The 22,019-nt window shown below is 38.9% G+C and overlaps 1 long non-coding RNA gene across 2 annotated transcripts in view; it reads right to left on the bottom strand.

Moving 5' to 3' along the window:
* The window catches only part of LOC121937823 (uncharacterized), a 394,787-nt gene that overhangs the window by 326,423 nt on the left and 46,345 nt on the right, over positions 1-22,019 (bottom strand). The gene's annotated exons all lie outside the window — the stretch shown is intronic.

Genomic DNA, 22,019 nt, shown 5'->3' with positions numbered 1-22,019 from the left:
CTGGTGTAGAGCACAGAAGAGAAGGGCATGGCTGAGCTGGCGACACTGCTTTCTCAGTTAAGCTGATAATTGCCCTTATTGATGTATAAAAGATATCCCACAGAGCCTTGTGAAACACCATTAGCAGGCAGAGGCTGAATTGTTCATGAGCTGCCTCCAAATGAGGAAGAAGGGAAAAAAAACTCTGAAGATTAATAAGACTTCCCCTAGAGTGTGATAATAGCATGATGTATGTGAGTGTGTGTGTGTGGGCCTGTGTGTGAATGTGTATTTTCAGCCCAGCCTCTGAAGAGTTTCCATTACTAACAGACATTATTTGGGGGAAACTAATCTATTTTAAATCTCAAATTGAGGGGAAAAGATGTAATGTCATTTGGAATACAGGGAAGGGTGATGGTCATTATCATAAGGCCCCCCTCTCATTTCGACTAAGGCAGCTGAAGCTTAAATGATGACACTTAAAATGCCCCCAGAGCTCCACAAAAATGAGACACTCGTGGCAAATGTACACTTGTGAGGCACTGTGTGAGGCCAAGTCTTCCGTGCAGACGAGTCTATGGTGAGCTACATGAAAGTAAGTGGCCCAAATAAGGGGGATCTTTGCCTCTGTGGGCTCCTGATGCCCATTAGAGGTCTAAACTCAGCTAACAGAGACTAGTGGCCACAAAGGACAATGAGTACAGTACAATGATTACCAAAGCAGGGAAAACCATAAACCTGGATCAGAGAAGTCGTCGTCCAGTGTGCAGAAACTAAGTGCTTTGTGGAACTTGAACTATGAACAAAATCTAAACAGTGTACTGGAGTATTAGCATTAAAAACTCCCATGAGAAGAAAAGGGTTGACACACCATTTAAGTAACTTCATAGCAACATATGAACTCGGCTTAATTATTAACTTGCATGTCAAGAAGAGTTCTACCAGTTGCAACACACTGTATATTACATCAAATCGCGATATACTTAAACTTTCTCTACTTCACATTTTTGAGCACAAACTTGAAAAAGGAAGTTGAAAGAACCCATTACAAATATTCATGGGCTTCACTGAAGAACGAAATTTGTGAAATATTAAACAGAGCATTGCACACTGTATCTAACGATTCCTGAAGTCTCTGTATATGTATTCAAATCCAAACCTCCTAATTATTCAGAAAGGGAAGCCACGGAAATTCTGACAGGGCTTATCAATGAGAAATGACATCTTGTTAAGTTAGGGATTCTCTTTGTGTTAGCAAGGTTTCTCTAGTTAATCTGGCACCTTTCTTGATCTGCACCAAGGTAATTGGAATGCACAGTAAAAATGCCTGCTGTATTGAGCCAGCAGAGAACAATGAAAGAAATGGATATCACAACAGGCGTTAGCGTCCTAATCAATTCTCCAACTTGCTGTTCAAAAGTAGGTTTGTACTTTTTTTTAATGAGGACACAGAGGCTGAATCTTTCTGGCTCCACTAACCACAGCAGATTACAGCTCCAATTAAGTAAACTTTCACTTACACATCAAGTACGATCTCTTTGTTGTGGAAACCTTGTTTGTTTTTGGTTTTCCAGACAAAAACCAACAAATGTTGACGAGAAGACCTATATTCATCAAACAGCTGAAAAATGTAGCAGAGTGAGAAACTGAGACGCAGGAAGATCACATCTTAAAGTTTGCCCGACTGTGTTAACGTGGTGTCTTTTCGTGTGTGTGTGTGTGCGATTCCATTTGCTGAAATGTGTGTGTGCATGCTCATTTACCTAACTGTGAGTAAATGCGTGTTATCCAGTCATCACACCCCCAGTGCCCTGGCATTAAGCAGAAGGAGGGGTGAGAGGTCGGGTCGGGGGCAGCCACGACCTTTCCGTCTCCGCGGCACGGTGTCATCATTTGGGCAAGGCAAACAAACAGGCATGGCCCCCGGGCAAGGTGGGCTCAGCAGGGTGGCATTGCCAGGTCAGGGTATAGCCTGGGACAGGACAGGGTGGGATGGCAGGCCCCTGATAGATGCTGCTCATTATTTTCCACCCAGAAAACTGGGACAATTACAAACAGAGAGATGCCATGGCAACTGGGGTATGGGGTCACAGGCAGAGGGCTTTTCATTTGAGCTGACCCAGCCACATTTGTCAACTCAGCCACACAAGAGCACACACATGTGGATGAAAGTACACATGCAAAGTTTCTAACATTTGACTGACCAACAAACTTTTGTGGATGTAGAATCACAATGATCACAGTATCTATGGTCAAACTCCTGTGTGATAAGCACTCTAAACATTTAAACAGACTCTTACGCACTGGGATGAATTATAATAATTTAGATCTTTAAAAAAAAAAAAAAAGGAGTTGGGTTTCAGTAGGTATATAATATATATGATTCCTTTTGCACAGACAGAATTAAAGACAGGCAAGATGTAAAGAACAGAAACCAATACTCTTAACAGCATTTGCCTTTGTCGCTGACCTTTGAGGACACGCTCAAAATATGAACATTTTTTAAGCAAAACATTAAGACCAAATGAGCACCCATTAATTTGACGTATTTCAATTATGTGCAGAGCAACACAGCAGCACTCCCAAATGATCAAGTGAACTTGTTCTGAACTTATCACAAAACCTTAGTACCCTCATAACCTGCAAATCCCCCCCCAAATCCCAAATGTAACTAAGTCAAGGAACTGAATATTCCCATTGCTTTTTGGCAAGTTTTTTTTTAATATGACCTGCATATTTTCCCAGGTTGTTTTGTATAATTTAAAGAGACTGTAGGGGAATGAGGGGTGTGTGTCACGATGTCTCTCTGAACTACCTATATTTACTACTGAAAGTGAATTCTTTATGAGAGCACAGATATCAAAGACAGCGGGATCAAAGAAGATTTAATAAGCTACCCACTGTTCTGCGAAACCTGAACTTTCATGTCATGCATTTTCCTTGGTTTCTTCATTTTGGGCTTTGGGCCAAGAAACTGACACTAAAGGCAAGCATGTGTAGTCACATTGTCATTCTCTATTCCCTTAATTTGTTAGTCTGTAAACCTTGTAGTGGAGAATGTCCCAGTGGTTGGCAAGTGCAGATTTTTTAAACAGTGTCAGTTTTGTACACCGCAGCAACTATCTGCTCCTTTTACAGAATTCTTCTGGTATGTTTCCTCTGCTTTTAGCTTTATGATATATATATATTTATGGTATATATATATATATATATATATAGTGTCTTCAGGTCATCAGGTAGAAGCTTTTGCAGGCTGCTACATCTCGTTATTACAAAAAGTAAACATATAAGCTAGTAGCTGCTGTCGGAACACTAATTCTTGATGCAATAAATGCTGTTTTTCAATTTCTATCAATTAATTATTCCAGTCTGTGTAACCAAAAATGGATTACCACAAAAATGCAAATAGCAAAATGCACTGAATACATAACTTAAAGATAAATAATGCAGGATCTCCCTTAAAAAAGTAACCTATAGACTCATACAGAAATAAACTTTTGCTGGTGAGTGATTTTACAAACAGTAACTAACAATCTTACATAGTATACATAATACATTTTTAAGCTATAAAATGGCAAGCAACATAAAAAATACAGCTAATCATATTTCTCAAAAGGTTTCTGGATTGTCAAATTGTTATTTAACTTAAGAATAAATCTACATTTTAGGAAGTACGTGTTCTTGTGTTAGATGAGAGGGTTGATTCCACTTTCTGTCTGCCCATTATGTATGAAGCTACAGTAAGGAGACAGTTAGCTTAGCTTTGCTGGGGGAACGAACTAACCTGGTTCAATGTATCCTCATAGAAAGGTTCATATGATATCCTTTAAAAAGGCACACACAACAGCTGGTATGATATCCCACAAATTAGCTCTCCATGAATGGTGTTACATCTTAACATAAAGCTATGTTATTAATGAAAACTTATGGGGGTAACTTTTAGGCAAGTAAAGTTACTGAGGTTAGGTTTAGGAAAAGAGACATGGTGAGGACATACCTTAAAAGAATTAAAGTTCCCTCAAAGTTCATTCATAACAAGTTGAGATTTTACAGATGGTTATGTGTAGGACTATTTCTTGACCAGAACAATAACTCCCTGGATTCTTGTCATCCACCATGAAACTCAAAGAGACTCGAGGAAGTCACTATGCTTGGTCGTGAAATAGTCCGTCGTTTATCCCATGTCTAATTATTCATTTATGCAGATATTCAGTCAATCAAAACATCATGCTGGTACTGGGTAAGGGCCTTGCACATTTACTGTATTATACACTCATAATAGCATTTGAATTACGCTGCTGCCTAAACAGGCTTTTCAAAAGGACAGTAACAGGTTTAGTGTTCAGTGCAAGTTAAACATAAATGGAGTTACATCCTGACAATATGTCAGTCAAAGAAGGTGATATTAAACCCTCCAATGGATGAGTGTTTCTGCTCCGTTAATCTCTTTATACCCAGGCTGTATTTGTCTTTAAAAACATAGGATTGCATTGTGGATAGTTATGCACTGTAAGTATAGCCCCATGCACAAATAGTCTTTCATGAGAAGTGATTAGGCAATACGATATGCATGTGAATCCATGCATTTTGGTGAATAAGCACGAAACAGATGGACACAAAGACTCATGTTCATTTGAGGTCTCTGTGAATGATAAACTGTAAGTCCACAGATGAAGACACACAGGAAGATGGATATCAGCTAAATGTCAAGTCGAAAATCCCACAGCAGGAATGCGACCCCTGTGAACAGAATCTAGCTAAACCTGAACCACGAGTTGGTGGCTGTAAATCCTCAATGCAAAGCATAAGAGTTCATCTAATGGTTACGGAGAAAAAGGCTTAAAACAGGTGCGAAGAGGAGCAGAAAAGAAGTCAAAAGGTACTTTTTAAAATAGGAGTTTAGTCTACATGACACTGTTATAGAAAGAAGGGTTTGTGATTCAGCTATGCAGTCATGGCATATAATTAGGATACCCATGACTAAGGTCCACAGAATTTTACCTGCAATAACATCCAATTATTGTTTGCTATTATATAAGAGACTGTACTTTCTCACTGTAATTTGCAATGGAGCACATTATTATGGCGATCACAGAATTGTGGCTTGGTAGAACTGGTTTATTTATGGTTACTTTATGTGGGTTTAAAAGCTGTCAGCACCATACTCAGCAGTTCCAATTTTTAAGCTTACAATAACAAACTCAGACCAAGCCTTTGTCAACACTGTATTACGAAAAGTCTGATTGAAACCACAGGAGATGAAATGGATAAAGACGAAGGATCGCATAGAAAAGGAAAAAATGCTGCTGGTTGCCAAGTCACATAGATTTCTTCCTTGATTAAAAGAAGCACAATACATAATACATATTTTGAAAGATACTGAAAAAAAGGTTTGTTGCTCACATTATGCTAATGACAATGCAGATACATTACATTTACCAGCATACTGTGATTCTGCATATATTTAATCCAGAGCAGATCCTCCTATAGATCAGTATGGTTTTTGTTTATGCAAAGCTAACTTGAAAATCATCCGATGGTCAAAACCTTTTTTTATACCAAACACAGCATATGGGGAAATCCAGTTCTACCCTCGCTGATACACCCTAACTGTAATCTCCTGGGTCCCATGAGGTGATGGTCCCCTGTGGAGAAACCTCACAAGACCCTCTGATGTCACTGACTGCTAGGTCTGTGGTGTTGTGTATTCAATGCCCTCCTCCCCAGAGGATTACAGTTGCTCGCTGTACTGGTTTGTATGTCAACTCATGTCTTGGGGTATTGACACATAGCTACTGCACGAGCAGCGCATAGTGCCTCCTGTACCCGTCACTACTAAGAATATATTGTATGAGTAAAGCATCATGCAATACAGCAGTTCGATACCGCAGAGGAAATTCACAGAGGTGAGTTGTATACAGTATGTTATGAATTTAGCATACAAAAGTGCAGCTGAAGTTGTGCTAAGAAGCCTGCCTGCTGTGAATACACAAGCTACTTCGACAACCCAAAATGCAAATGTTTTCAACAAAGGACTCATACGGAGACACACTCGCACACACAAACATGCAGTGTGTCAGCTCCATGCAGTCAGTGTGCTTTCCTTTTTCTAAACACAATCCGGAATCTACCTGATTTGAAATGTATTAGCCAATTACATGGTAGCTGTCCAATATATGCAGAATACATTGGAATACGATACTGTAGGCAGCCTAGACAGCAAGCTGGCTGGTTGCATGGGTGATTAACATTTAATGTTAATGGTAGGCTTATGTTCAGGCTAACTGCACTGGGGTTAAGTAATGATAATAGCAGAGTTGGCCACACCACATCTGTAATAACGCTGTCTGCAAAGCGTGATGTGATGATGGTGAAATTACTACTCTCTGCACCGTTTACGGTACAATCAAACAAGCAGTTTTACTGTCAAGCAAACCCATCACAAAGGCATACACAATGACACACATCAGAGACACAGAGACACACACAATGATATTGCTCACAGAATTCAGTTTTCCTTGGTATGAATGAATGAAAAATGAGTTAAAACAATGTTACAAGAAAACAATCATTGAGAAAAGCGGGGATTCGGTATTCCTTGAAATGAAAGATGAATGAAATTGACATGATGCTTTTATAGTTTTAGGACAATGCTGAATTCAGTTTGAATCATTGTAGTGGTGTTTCCATTCAAGGATGATCAGACATGGTCTTCATTTATTAAGCTGTGTTTACTGAGACGATGAAACAACATCATCAATCATTCTTAAAGACTAGTGCTCCGATGGGGAGAATTAGAATGCATTACAGATGTCACGCATCATCAAGCTAAACATCTCATTTCCACCTCGCTGTGCGCTGTGTCTGCTCCGTGTCTGGGACTTGGATCTTGCTCTGTCTGTGGAGCATTTGTGTGTGTCTGTGTTTGCCTGTGTGTGTTTACGGTTAAGTGCTCTTGTGGCCATTCTCCCTGGGGCAAGGTATCCATCACCGTCCAAGCAGTTTTTTTGACTGGGCAAAGCTTAGGCCCTCGAGCCTGTTATGGTCCCCTGAATATCTCCCTGGGGTCCCTCTATGTCAAGGGATACCACCTGCACCAAACACACACACATGCACACATATACTAATACAAATGACTGTGACCCTAACACTCCTCTAATGCCCTCATTAGGCGATTAGTCCCAGAGGCAGGACTAAACTAACATTGCCCACTTCCAAATACCCAGCTTTGCCCCTGGAGGTAATGGTGGAGTCAAGTTGGGGTATAACACATGCAGCCAAATAATAGGGTGACATTTGTATATTTTGCTTTCCCAGTGCATGTGCATTTAAAAAAAATCATTCTAAACTACCTCGAGAATAGCTTAACTGTTTTAAATTATTCAAAAATAAACATTATTGCATTTGCTGTGTTCAAATAGCTTCATTTAATAACAGACATTTTTTCTAAAAAAAAAATGATGTTATATAGAAACAAGCAGCTTAGTGAGTTTTTTTGTTTGTTTGTTTTTAAGTATTGACAGTTATTATCTCAGCCCTGAGAGGAACGGTGATTTTTCAAAAAGAAAAAAAAAAATTGCAAGCAATGTTGGCCAAAACACAAGTCAATCTCTTATATATCCTACATAGGAGATAAAACTCGGCCAACATTCAACAATTTAAAAAATAAATATTTTTTCACCTTTCATCTCAGGGCCTCCATAATTATAGACTGTGAATTCTTTTTTTTTTTATATCTATTATTGGACTGAAAGTATTTTTTTTTCCCTATGGCAGCTGGGTGCAGAATAAATACTGCAATGCAAACCTCAAGTCAGAGTTTCTAAAGCAAAACTATACCGTCTTACAAGCAGAAGACAGCAAAAGTAATCTTAAATTTATTTTAAAAACTCAAAAAAGATGTTTGATGTCTTAATTTGAGAGAAAATATTATAGCTGCTTAACCACTAAGTTATAAACTAATTTCTCTTAAAGTGTTTTTGTGTATTTGTGTGTGTGTGAGTGGTTTGACTATCGATATCCTACATTTATTAATTCATCCCACACTCCTCTAGCCTGGTGTGTCACTAACAACAATGAGCTGGAGAAACTCACCACAAGCGCTTCCCCAGGAATATTAAAGTCAGTGGCTTTAGTGTTGTAATTAACTATGAAATATTGATGCCTATAACTTCTTCTGTGGTCCCTGTGAGCAAGCCTTTCAGACACACTGGGTATAGAGGAAACTGTATGTCTGCAAGCTCGCGAACCTGAGTCACCAATGAATAATTGACAGCAACATAATTAGCATGGTGCTCTATTGTGTTAGCACGTTTCCCACACATCCTCGAAGCATGTTCTGCTATGAAGAAAAATGTCAAACACAGGCACAGAGAGATCTCTGAAGATGTATAATTGAAATGTATTAGAAAAATGCTTTTTTTTGACCTAGTGTTGCATGCACAACTAACAAATACTATGATGAAATAATTATTATCAAATGTAGGTAAAGTTGCTTTTTTTTTGGTATTTTTATCCCAATCCTTGAGGAAGAACAATCTGTAGAAGTGCATGAACCTTGTGTTTTAGCTCTTTCATCTCTGCTCACTGAAGAAACAGTCTTTTACCTGCAGACACTGCTGTGAATCACAGTAGCCAGTAAAAGGTATCATATGAAAGGTAACACACTATTTTATTTGAAGCATTTTAAGAATATATGGTATAATGATAAAAAAAATAAGATTTGCACATATTCGCTGAACTTCACTGACAAAAACTCACATAGATACCTGCATATTTTAAACTACAACTGCACACTATACTGACTACTAGAACACGGGTGGGTAGAATCAGACACACAGGTATACCATATATTACTGTGTGGTGTACAGATACAGTATGCAGGCCTCAGACATTTCAAATGAATGATTATTGTTGGTGATGGAGGTAATGTTGTGGTGCAAAAACATACTTGTTTATTAAGTGTTGTTGTGGTTTGAATAATCTTCACCAAACAGTCCCAGCTTAGCTGAACCTACAAGCAATGTAAAAGCATGTTTGTTTTTTTTCTGGAATGTTTGGTCTGTGCAAGAATCGCTTATGTGCCCTCATACACACATTTACTTGTTTATTTTTGGCATTTCAGTGTGAATTAAAAAACAACAATAGTAAAGCTGATTTTATATAAAATTGCCTTGCACCTTGCTGATTAGCTTGACAGTTGTGACTAAAGTTCTATTTTTTCTGCTGCAAAAAATTTGCAACTTCTTTGACTGTTCTGCCGTCTTCTGGAGCTGCCATTACTGTGGTGGCAAGTTGCGGTGTCTGCTGTAGCCTGTAGAAAGTGACAACAGCAAAGGTTGTCAATTTTCTGAATTATTTTAACTAACGGCCGTTTAAACTTGTGACTTGCAGAAGAATGCATCTGTGGTTGCTTGTCGTAATTTAAAAAAGTTGTTGCCTGTAGTTGATTAATACAGATGAGAATGTATTTAAAAGTAAAAGTGAAGACTGACGAGGACATTTAGAGTTCATGTTTTCAAAAGCTGCCTTCACTAAGAGCAATCACAACACACTTAGCTTATAGTCTGTTAACACTCACTCGTTAATCTGAAACACAGACACCATTGTATGCGTTCAGTTTGTGATGCTGACCTAATGTTAACTTAGTGGTCATTAGGTTGCCCTATTTACAGCGACTACAATATTATCTTTCACATTAACGCCTCAGTTAGTTGAGTGAATTTATTCTGTGGGACCACTGCAGCTCTCAGTGTAAAACTAGCCACCAAATTAACTGCATGAGCTAAGGTGTAAAACTTTTTACTTACTTACTTATCTCACAATCTTTTTTTTTTTCCAAAGCTGTTGTCGGCTGTCAGAGCAGCCGACAACTGCCCAGATTCTTCACAATGTTGTCAAAAGTACGTTAAATTAAATGTAAAAGTAGAAAATTGTCCATTTCTTAGGAAGGCTTGCATTTAAACATGCACATATTGTAGGGAGATGCCACCACAGGACTGGCAACTTGTTTATCTCTGGTACTTCCATGAATTCATCGACAGATTCAGTCTGCATCTTAGCAACATCCAGGTCAGGGACAGGTAACACAGCTGGATCCTCATAAAAATCTCATCAAATATGTCCAGAACTAGGGATGTCCCGATCCAATCTCACACAGACTCTGGGCTGATCAAGCCACTTTTTGACTGATCAGGATCGACTATATTTAGCTTATAGAGCATTCAGATCCTTTGTTTCATGTCAGCTGTGCCACTGTTTTTACTTTAATGCACTGCAATATGGAGTGCACACTTCATCAGCTCCACTCAGCTGTCTCTGTCTGTCCTCTTTGCTGAGCTCCCATGTGTGTGTTAAGGACAGGGGCTGAGCCCCGCCCTCCACAAAACACTTATCATGACTTCTCATATAAAAATGTAAGTAATTTTTACAAAACCATCACATCTAATATTTCTGTTATTTTAACGTATTAAGATGCAACTTTAAAAGATGTTGCTGACGCAGCATCACCTGAAAGATGACATGACTATTCTAATAATGACAGCCAGGACTGCCTAGTACTGTGTTACAGGCAAATTTATGAAAAATCACAAGTGAATCACTGGAAGCCGACAAATCCAAAGCTAACTGAGGGCTGTCTGCTCAATACTGTCCTCGTGCCATGGAATAAAATAATCCCTCTCATCTGCTCGGACTTGTTAACAAAGCTGTCAGCTTGCTTTTACAACCAAACAGGCCTCAGTCAGACCGTCTCTCCGACAATGGAGAAGGAGAGGACTCTGTATAATGCTTCAAACAGCAGCAATTCCCCCAATACCAACATATGCACGCACACACATGCACACACACACACGCGCACACACACATCTCCCTCTTTCCTTCTTGTGTCGACTAAATGTCAACTCTTCTGACATACAGCCTTGTTTGCAGCCAATGATTACCTCATAGCTAATTAATCCTGATTCAATCAATGTGAACTATTCAGATACTGTGTGCGTGTGTGTTTATGCTACTTGTATATGTGTGCTTGTGTGAGTGTGTGTGTGAGACAGAGTAATCAGAAGGGAGGACCGGTAGGTTAGATGATGATGGATGGCACTCAGTGAGAGGCCTGTTCTAATCAGCAGGACCTTTTCCCCGTGGTAGAGGAGGTGGCAGTAGAAAGGATGGGGAAGGCTGATTGACAGTGGAAAAGTGTGCGGGTGTATGTGTGTGTATTTGGGAGGTCCCTTGCATATCCGAGAGTCTATGGAGCATAACAGAAAACCAAAAAAAGTAAATGGAGGAAGAAAACAAGATCAATTAAACACCATACCCACAGAGACAATAAAAGATGAGTACAAAGATAATTGACATGTCATAAAGGCTAAATCTGACAAATGACAAGAGCAGGTTCTGACGACAAAAGTCGAAAGGAGATTAATCAACTTCAATTAACACATGTACATACACATGGGTACAAGGAAAACTTATACAGTTGTTATCTTTTAAGAGTCATCCCCAAACTGAGCAGATTATAGGAGAAAGTCAAGAAAGGAAATAAAAACAATATACAAAAAAGCCAAATCTTTACAGAGAGTAAAAGGAAAGATGAATTGGCAAGCATATGATACACACACACACACACACACACACACATATATATATATACACACACACATACATATATATATATATATATATATATATATATATATATATATATATATATATGTGTATATATATATATATATAATGTATGTATGTGTGTGTGTGTGTGTGTGTGTGTGTTTTTATTTTATTTTTTTTAATGTCAGACAAAAGGAGGTAAGGCTTGTTACTCCAAATGTGTCCAAATTCTTGGTTAAAGTGTCACAGACTTAGTGTTAGGAAAGCATGCATGCTAAAGATAAGCCCTTTCTAATGATCTTTTTATAGTCCCCCCTCTGCACTGCGCCAAACCACAAGAGGTCTTGGCATACATCTTATATCAAACAGCCGAGGCCAGGAGATTTAAAGAAGAAAACATGTTTGTTGTCTCCCTTCCTCTGTTCATTAGCAGCACTCGAGGAATAGTCCCCAGGTAGCCTCTTTCTGGTTGTTTCCTGGAGTGACTTTAGAGAAGTTCTACCAATGGCATGTTTAAAAGATCATTTGTAGATATTCAGCACAAACAAACCAGCCTCATTTAAAATGTTAAGGCATAGTTCGTTTGTGGGGCTTGTTTGCATTTGAGTAAACATGGCGGCGTAAATATGTTATAAATATATGAGTATTCTTATTAATCTGGGTTTTTCCAAGATAATTAAAAGAAATTAGTTAACAAGCATTAATAAGTGAGGAAAAAGCTGTCGCCTTGCCTCTTTTCAGATGACATTGAAAAGGGAGGGGAGTAAGAGTCTGACCCACATATATATTTTTCAAAAATTAAAAAGAATAAGAGAAACAAACTTGTCGAATGTTACTGAGAGATGGATGGTATCTCTCGGGTTTGAAATCATTCCTCGTGGTGGCAACAGCAAAACGTTGCCAGAGTTTGTAAGAAATAATGATTACATGTAAAACATTGTTTTAATTCAAATTGATTTTCATTACCAATTCTGAAACATGTTGAGTTTTTCTCCATAATTGTATTTACCATTATGATAAACACAGATGGGCAGTGGTTTATACTTCAGTTTTTGTTCTGTGTTACAAGCGTCTCCAGTTTCTCCCAGTCAAAAGATGTGTTGGGTATGAGAACTGCAGACTACAAGAATGTGATGGCTGTCTATGATCAACTTACACGGTACCTTAGACCATGATCAACAGATAGTTGGGTTGAAAGAGACTCTGATTAAGAAAATCTATAGGTTCCCCTTCCTCTGATCTTACATACTAATTACATTTTCACGTTTCAAGGTATGTTGTAATTTTTCACTTCAAGAATCCAAACCAACCCACCCCCCAAGGCGCACAGTAGTATAATATAACATGTGACTATGTTAGCTCACTGAGATCAGCTTCTAATATAAAATATAAATTAGTAAAATTTAAGTTAAAAAAACACAATTTCATAAACAGCATTTTTGCAAAACAACTTCTGTTTGACTATGCAGATTTACATTTTGCACAGTCTTATGACTAAACTCTGAAGACTTGACTCCAGACTTGCAAAACGAGCTTTGCTGACATGATCACTCCATTCATTGTGCACTCGATTCTGTCTCTCTCTCTCTCTCTCTCTCTCCATCGACAACCACTGAGGTCACCTGCTTGATGCATGATGACACACAGGGCAACAGCACAGAGTTGCAGCGACTCCAAAAACCATTTTGTGTGGATTTTGTGTGGTTAATGCATCACAAACTTTGTGTTTGCTGAACTTGTGTGTGGCATTTCTTGGATCAAAAGCAGCAACACACACTGCCAATGAGCATCAGGCTGTTGCAATTACTGGAGCCATTAGGTAAGGTAAGAGACGAAGAAGGGTGGTGTTTCAACGCCTATTCTGCTCCCTCTGGAACAGGAGCTGGAGGTGGCTGACTGCGCACACACACACACACACACACACACACACACACACACACACACACACACACACACACACTCGTAATTACACATGCTCCCATGCAAACACACACAACGATCTACACCCACATGCAGCTATTCACACATATGCGAGCACACTAAAACATCCACAGGCGCACTACGAGAGCTGCACAGGTGGTGCCTCGTATGAGGTCTGCACTGCACATCAAAAGGACACCTCTGACATCTCAGATTGCTCACAAATGATGATGCACAGAGATCTTTTGCCACTACAAAGGCAGAACAAAAGAACTGACATGAAAGAGAAGTCAATAAACATAAGGCGTTTAATAAAACATTTTTTTCTGCTGAATTCACTACAAAGGTTTTCACTGTTTTTCCTCTTTCACACGACACAACAAAAAGAAAAGGCAGAACTGTTGAGTCACATGATTGACTGAGAAGGCAGGTAGCGATCCAATAATTTTTTGTCAGGCTGGGCCTGCCCTGGTTTGATTGTGGAAAAGTGATGGCAAATGAAGGCAACACTGCAGATCGCTTGGAGGAGTTTTGTGGCTAACATGAACACACATGCAATAAGCTCAAATCTATCTTTCTCACTGTAGTTGACACACTAGTTTGCACAATTGTTTACCCTCACAGGCACATAAGAAAGGCCCTGTTGCAATGACATGCTGTGCACACACCGACACAGTGGCTCACAACTCGTACCAAATACGACCAGCATCAAAGTATGCTGCACACAGCCTCACAAGCTGTGCTGGAAATACACACACACACATGCAGCAGCACAGAGAGCATGTGCCCAGTGCAGAGGCAGCTGAGTAGAAGCAGTGGCTTACAGATGTTCAGTGTCCCACAGCAGTTGTTGGAGCTACAGTGAAGTGTCAGCCCAGGAGGATGGAGAGCCGAGGCACAGCAGCATAGAAACAGAATGGAACATGAGGTCACACTCAAAGCCTCACAGCCCATAGCACCTCAAACTGCTGGCCCTGCCAACAGCCTGTGAGCAAACCTCAAGTCAACACAAGTCAGGGTGTAGGGCTAGATGATGACTAATCTGAATTTCATCATTTTCAGGCACTGGGCTGTTTTTAAATTGATACTGTACTCCTCGGCAATGTTCAATAAGCCTGGACTAAGGGAGTCAAAGTGAGTGGTGGAACAGTACCAATATGAGGAATGATAACAAGAGGGTTGTTAAAATATATAGACCCAGATTTATTTTTCTCAAATGCCACTGAGAAAAACCAAGGTAATGTACTGTCAGGCAAAACAGGTGTCTAATTAGCCAGTTTGTTGACACAGAGTCAAGTTAATAGTGTAGTCAAGTTATTATTATACAGCTGACTTATACAATATATTCTTACTGAGCAGTTATTATCTTTTAATTACACAGACATGTTGGGCTGCCTGGCCAACAGGAAACCCCACCTGGCCAAAATAACTTTTTTTTAAGCCAAAAAAAGTATAGTGTTTGCCCTATATTTTGCAGCAGCCATGTGCCGTAAACTGTAGCGGTGCACCGCCATGTGTCCATGATTGAAGGCAAGTGTTTGTGGTTAGTTGTCCGTAATAAAAGCAGGACAGTCAAGTGTTTGCTATCCAAACTGCTTTAGTCAGTTGAACAAGTGACATAAAGATAGGTTGGCAATACAAACAAGCTCCGTACAAATCGTTAACTTTCTGATGGATTCTATGTTTTTGTGTTCTTAACTGAGCTAGGCCAAAGAATACTTGCATAAAAGAGATCACTGATGCCCACTGCTATTGGCGTTAAGGAAAACTACACTCCTGGCCCATGAAAACCAGCTTTAAAAGTGACATATTTTCTTTTATAAAAAGAAAAGTTCTGTGCATTCCATTGTATTTCTACCAATGTGAAGTTGCTCATATTTCAAAAAGCAATTGATAAATATTTCAAAAAGTTGTCTCACTGTTAAACATTGAAAGGAACTTAAAAATGTTAAATTCTGAGAACAGAGTTTGGTAGGATCTTTAGGTGATAGTGTTTAGTTGTGTTAGTGGCTACATCCACTTCTTTTATGCAGTCTATTAGAGAGGCACAGAAATTCTACAATAGCTACTTTTGTACCTTACTGACAAAATGGACTTGAGTTGACATTTTGCATGTCCACTGTAAATCTCTGCAAACACTGAGGTTTGTTTGAGAGCTGAGTGGTGGCAGAATTGCTCCTAAGTTAATGGGTGCAGGGGAAGTTGCTTAAATGGTGGTTAACATTTACTCATTGCTTTTCCAGGTGGTCTGCGCAAAGTTGAAAATGGTTCCAGCCTGAGGTCAATCTCGTCTTTATTTTGTCTCTCTGATGTGGCACTGTAAAATGCCTTTTGGCATTTCGACACCTCTCAAAGCCTTTCCTGTTGGAGAGACCCCTCACATTGGAGTGCCGAAGTCTTCCCATGCTGGTTTTGGCCACAGACGCCAAACCCTGACTACATGAAGTATCCTTCACACAAACTCAGATGAAACCAACTGGTGATTTCCTCTGTCTTTCAACATTCTGCGTACAATTTCAAATAGATGATGCAATATCATTCAAAAGTTCACTTGATGCAGTTATTTTTGAGGTTTAAAATGACTAAGCCTGTTCCTTTTTTCCTATTTCAAACATTCATCGGGGGCGTTCAGGCTTTTTCATGTTTGCGTGTGCGCAAAATGTATCAGTGGCTGTGTGAGTGTTGTGTTTGTCGGTGTGTACATGCTTGTGTGTATATCGGTGTATGCTTAAGCCGACTGAAGGATCACACACACACGGTAGTGTAACATGAATATTCTGCTTTGCGTCTGGTTGCTGTGGTCTCCCTCGGTATGGGGAGCCATGTAGCTGCGGGTGGGGGTGGGAGGTGGTGGTCGGGAAGGGGTACACTCTCTAATGGGCTACCCAGGGACCTGACGCCACTCTCCAGAGACACATGGGCTCCATACATCCCAGCCTGCAGCCTTTGTCAAAATGCACACTTCCTCAGATATTCCTTTTCAAATCTATTAACTCCAAACTCAAATCCACACCCAATTAGGCTAAGCAGACCAACTTCATAGGAACTGTATGAGACACATGGCATTAGAAAGTTCTGATGTGGAGTGTGTATTGGCGAGTATATGTTTGCTTAGGATTATGCGGTTTGAGGGTGTGCGACAGTGTAATGAGCTATTGGTCCCAAAGACCGTCTATGTGCCCACTTCTGGTAAAGGATCATTTACATAAGTGCTCATCAGAATTAAATGATAGAGGTTTATCAAGAGAATTAATCACAAAACTAAGAGATACGTGTAAAAGTAGTGTTGAAAACACTCTCCATCAGCAAGCACATTTCCATACACCCCACAAAGCTTTAAGTGTTTAATGACAACTTTAAACAAGTCTATATTTTCAGTCAATCTTATAGATATTTTTCCGTGGATGTGCCAATATGTTTTCTCTATAATACAGCCATCTGTAAACATAATTGAAGATGACATGAAAAAAAGATAACCTTGCTGTAATTGTAATTATTACTGTATAATATGTGTTAAGTCCGTACACATTCTGTGTGCATTTGTGTACATGCATGTCTGTTAGTGTATTTAAGTAAATGTGCACATTTGTATCTGCATCAGTATTAGAGTGATGGTCTATGTGTATGTTTCACCTGTCTCCATGACCACCATGGAAAGCTTTGTGCCTCCTGCCCCCTTTAATCAGAGTCACACAATGGTGAGGCTAAAGCCGCCTTATCTCTACACAATCAGATTAGAGAGGATTGCTGCTCTGCTAAGCACCACAAAGTAAAGCACCCCCCCATCCCGGATCAAGATGATTTGATTAATAATTTGTGATCATATTATCCTTTAAGAAGCATAAATTGTTTTATTTTTATTTATTTATTTTCCATTTGTTTCTAGTTTTTTTTCCCCCCACAGTTCCTACGGCTAAACAGAGATTGCAAGATTATCTTCCACCTGAGCAAGTGCTCTCTCGTCCTCCCTCCCACTCTTTCTCCCTCAATTCATTTCTCCCTCCCGCCTCCTGGAGGTGGTTTGTTTGTTAGTTCCGCCTGTGACCAGATGGGGGTGCCATGACTGCTGCACACAGTGGGGGCCTCCTCCACACCTAATCTCATCAAAATAAACATGCCAGCAGTTGTCAGCTTCTCCAGCAGCTAGAGGCAGGGAGGGAGGGTGCTATAGAAACAGGTCAGGCTAATCATGCATATAATTGCATTTTGACATTTTGGGCTACTGGGACCAGACCTTTGGATATCAGGTTATCCTCGAAGCACTTAAGTGATTAACAAATGAAAATGCAGCTCTGAAACTTAATTAGATATTATGTCTCATCCATGCCTACAGGGTGGGGTTTTAAGGTAGTTGTTGTCAGTGGGTGGGTGGGGGGGTATTGTACTTGGTTAAATCAGGAGACATAAAGAGGTGGGGAAAGAAGGTGTTTTTTTTTTTTTATTATTTATACACCTCACCAAACATACATCAATGTACAAATTATTTGTTTCAAAATTTAGTATTAGGAATATGTGGGTTCATAGACAAATCCCTCAACATTGATTATGATTTATAATATCTGGACCGTATGTGTGACCCCGGTCACAATAATTGTCAAATGGAAAGGAAGTGAGAGCACTTTATCATTAGATTGCCTCAACTTCTTTGTTTTCTTTTAGGAATAATTTCAAATCAACCCCCTCGTGGCACAGTTAAGGAAAATAAACATTTATTCTCGATTCTCATCAAAAAGTCGCTTTTGGCAGTGAGAAGCCTCTATGTCTCTTCATCTCTTAACAAGAGTAAATTGTTCACATTTGAGGTGTAAAAAACCATGGGTTGTCGCCATACCACTCTGCAAAATCAAAATATTGTTGTATATGATCTGTGCGTATGTGTGCGCGCGCTTGCATATCAGGGCCAAAAATGCCAAGTGCCAAATTCCTATTCTATGCAAATCTAATGGACAATAAAGGCATCTGAATCTGCATATGAAAATTCCACCACAAAGGTTAGGAGAGGGTTGAATTGCTTGGCTGGAGTGAAGAAATGTATTTCTCTTTTTTTCCCCAATATCTTGCATTTCTCTAATCAATCAAAACCAAAAGCAAAAAAAGACTTCAATGACTTTAGGACAGGCACATTCGACAAAAGTGGAGATGTTACTGCTAACAGTTGATCTGGTTGCAAATCTCTTAATAAAGCATGGCCTTCTTTTCCTTGTTTGTATGGTAGCGCATCAAGCAAAACTTAATTTATTGAAGTGTTATTTTATTTGGCAGGGTTTTTCCTGCATATTAATTTTTGATTAACATGATTTCCAGGCCGCCACCACTTAAAATGGTCAATGTCGGCAAAAAGTAACGCAATATAATCATTCCACATCTTCATCATTTGTTTTTTTTTTTAATGCAATGACCGCAGTTGTCCATCGAGACACTGCTGCAGTGCCTGACTATCCACATAACAGGCTGAAAACAGAGGAAGAAAAATAATTGTACCACTTCCTACCATTCAATAAACCTCAATTTCCTGCAGACAAATTTCCTCCAGTCTGAGAGCATCTGTGTCAGGCATTGTCCTGATAAATAAAAATAATACATTTATCAAGGCCTAAAAATATTGCTAGTCAACCTCAAGAAACAAGAGGTGCCAATTGGCGGAGAGGAGCAGTAGAGTGCAGGGAGAGACGAGGAGGAGTCCAGGCAAGGAACAGATTCAGCTGCAGTGTCATTAGTCATTAAGTGTATTACGAAAAGCCGACTTTTACATGATTTTAACACTAGAACAGCCACGGTCATTTTTATAATTTTCACATTCACATGTAATATAACTATGCTGAATTAGAAATTACACTGCCGCTGGTCCCTGACTGTATTCTCATTTAGAATGTTATTTATACATATTGCACAAAAGGTAAAGAAAATGGGATAATTTTTACCTGTTTCAGCCACAGGTGGTCATTATGATCATACCAAGTTTGCCGAGGTTAAATTGTTACATTTGCATGCGGTGGCAGCTGCATTTTGGTTGCATGGCAACTGTCATGGTCTCTGTCAAAAGTAAAATTCTGAGAGCGAGTGCGAAAGTTTCAGTCGAATTGGAAAGTGATTCTGAGGATATGCCAAGGATGAGTACAAAAAAGGCCAACTTTCATCAGAGAAAGATCATCCAGACAGTAGGGGAGACTGGGGACAGTTGTAACACTGTCTCTTTCAGTGTCCATAACCAGCTGAAAATGTGTGTGATAGCTCTCAAAGGAGGGAATAAAGGAGGACAGGAGGCTGAAATGTCCTGCCTGAGCTGTGTTCATAAAAACAAACTTTAATGCAACTACCCTGTACCCTACCCTAGATTTTGGTGATGTTTAAAGGCTTAATTTTGTGTCCTTTGAACTATTTTTGTTTTTTCTTTTTGAAGGAATAATTCACATTTTTGGCACTTAAAATATAAATAAGTATATTTTGTTTTTGTTATATTTTATTTAAAGAACCACTAAAACACTTAAATAAAATACACATACTAAAAGGACATATTTTGCCATCTTTTTGAGTTGTTATTAACTTATTAGCTGATTAGCCTAAAGTATCTGAAACTGGTTAACTGACATGAATTTAAATGAATCCATATGCCTTAAGTACAGTATGTACAACACAAATGCCGTACAATTTCCCAAATACTTATATTATGACACACTGCCTATGTGTTGGTGACCGTGAAGATCAAATGTAACAAAATCAATTTTCAAATATTGCAACTTTTATTTTAAAAGCTAGAATCCAGCACCTATAATTCAAGTGCTTAAATCAATTTTCTTAATATACAAAAAAACACACTGTCCTCCTGATGCCCGCCAAAACAGGAACATGATACTACCAAAAAGCAAAATAATTCCTTAATGTTTTATCCAAAACCCTACACTCCGCAGATAATACTGATAAAGGACTATTGTCAGTAGATTGATAGGGTGTTCCCTACAGTATAAGTCGAGTTCCCACTGGCCTCAACTAGACTCTCTGCTCACCACTCATCTTACTCCCATGTTGGAACCAGCTCTTGAACACGATTAGCTACTTTTCCACTTTACTAATTCATGGGCCAACTTAAGCCTCTGAAAACTAAGGCCACAATCCATCTCCTTATCTTCCTTTATCATTCTATGGTATCCACACTGCTTTTGTCCCTGTAAGGTGCAGATATGCTCCATTTGATCGCCCTGATTCCTTGTCCTGCTTCTGCTCAAGAGGACGTGGTAACCCATCACCATGGTGTTTACTCTTCCATATAACAATGAATCCCACTGCAGTGATGTACCAAGAGACGATCTAGCCTACTCTACTTCACATAGCTTACACCTAATATAGCATTTTTTTACTGCTTTTTAAGGGGAACAATTTTTAAACTTTTTTTTTTCTCCAAATAAAAGTATCATGCTATCAAGACTAATGAGAAACAATTGGGATACAATGTCAGCCCTGTTCTTAACCAGGTTTATTAATGGCACATATTCTTCAGTTTAATACATTTTATTTAATATACAGCTAAGCACTCTCTCGTGTGCCTAAGGCCAATGACAGCATCAAGGAATCTTAGGTGAGCCTTTCCATTCAGAAGACCACTGGGAACAAGAATGTGATATAAGTGACAAGTAGACATGACTGGTGATGCTTAGCCCTTAAAGTATTGTTTAATTAAGTAGTCGGGTTTATTTATTGATACATACATAGAGTAGGGAATATTAAAAGAGTTATCACTGATGTCATTGGTTGAACAGTATGATATCAAATGGTTGTGACTTATAAAAATAATAATAACATTATTGTAAGTGAATTCATGAGGCACTTCTCACTGGCCACAATTGATCATGAGAATATAGCTGATATCATTCTGTGTTATATTTAATATTTCCAATTTAAACAAAACAAAAAATAGTTTTATATGTTATTTGCTTTATATTATTAAAGTTGTTTTATCTTGAGTAACCTCAAATGAACACAACTGGGCTTTTAGTCACTTTAGGCGTTTTTGGACCAAACAGTTCTGAGGACTCCCTAAGACAGGGGTCGGCAACCTTTACTATCAAAAGAGCCATTTCTGGCCTAAAACAAAAAAAAAAAAATCTGTCTGGAGCTGCAGGTAACACAACACATAGTCAAACTAGCCTATCAATATTATTAATGGGTCTACATGAGCATTCATCAATATGTTTGACCACTATTTATTATTTTTTGTTACATTAACTTTGCAGTGTTGGTGGTAAAAATTAAAAGATCTATCCATGCACTGTTATTATTATCTCTATGCACCAATAACTTCTCCATTTTCCTCTGAGACTTCTCCTATCTTGGATTTGGAATCCATAGCTAGTCAGGCTTTTTTGATCCAGGACCGCCCACCATTTTTTAAATTTGGCAAAATTTAGCAGAGGCCACCAGAAATATGATGCATATTTTAGTTAATGAAATACATTTTCATATTCTGTGTACAGGCTACATATTTTTGCAATTGAAAAATTGAATGAAAACTTTAAAAA

This window comes from Plectropomus leopardus, chromosome 1 (assembly GCF_026936395.1).
Source record: "Plectropomus leopardus strain MGB_pleo_1.0 chromosome 1, ASM2693639v1, whole genome shotgun sequence".
Classification (NCBI taxonomy): domain Eukaryota; kingdom Metazoa; phylum Chordata; class Actinopteri; order Perciformes; family Serranidae; genus Plectropomus; species Plectropomus leopardus.
This window is presented reverse-complemented; position numbering and strand designations above follow the sequence as displayed.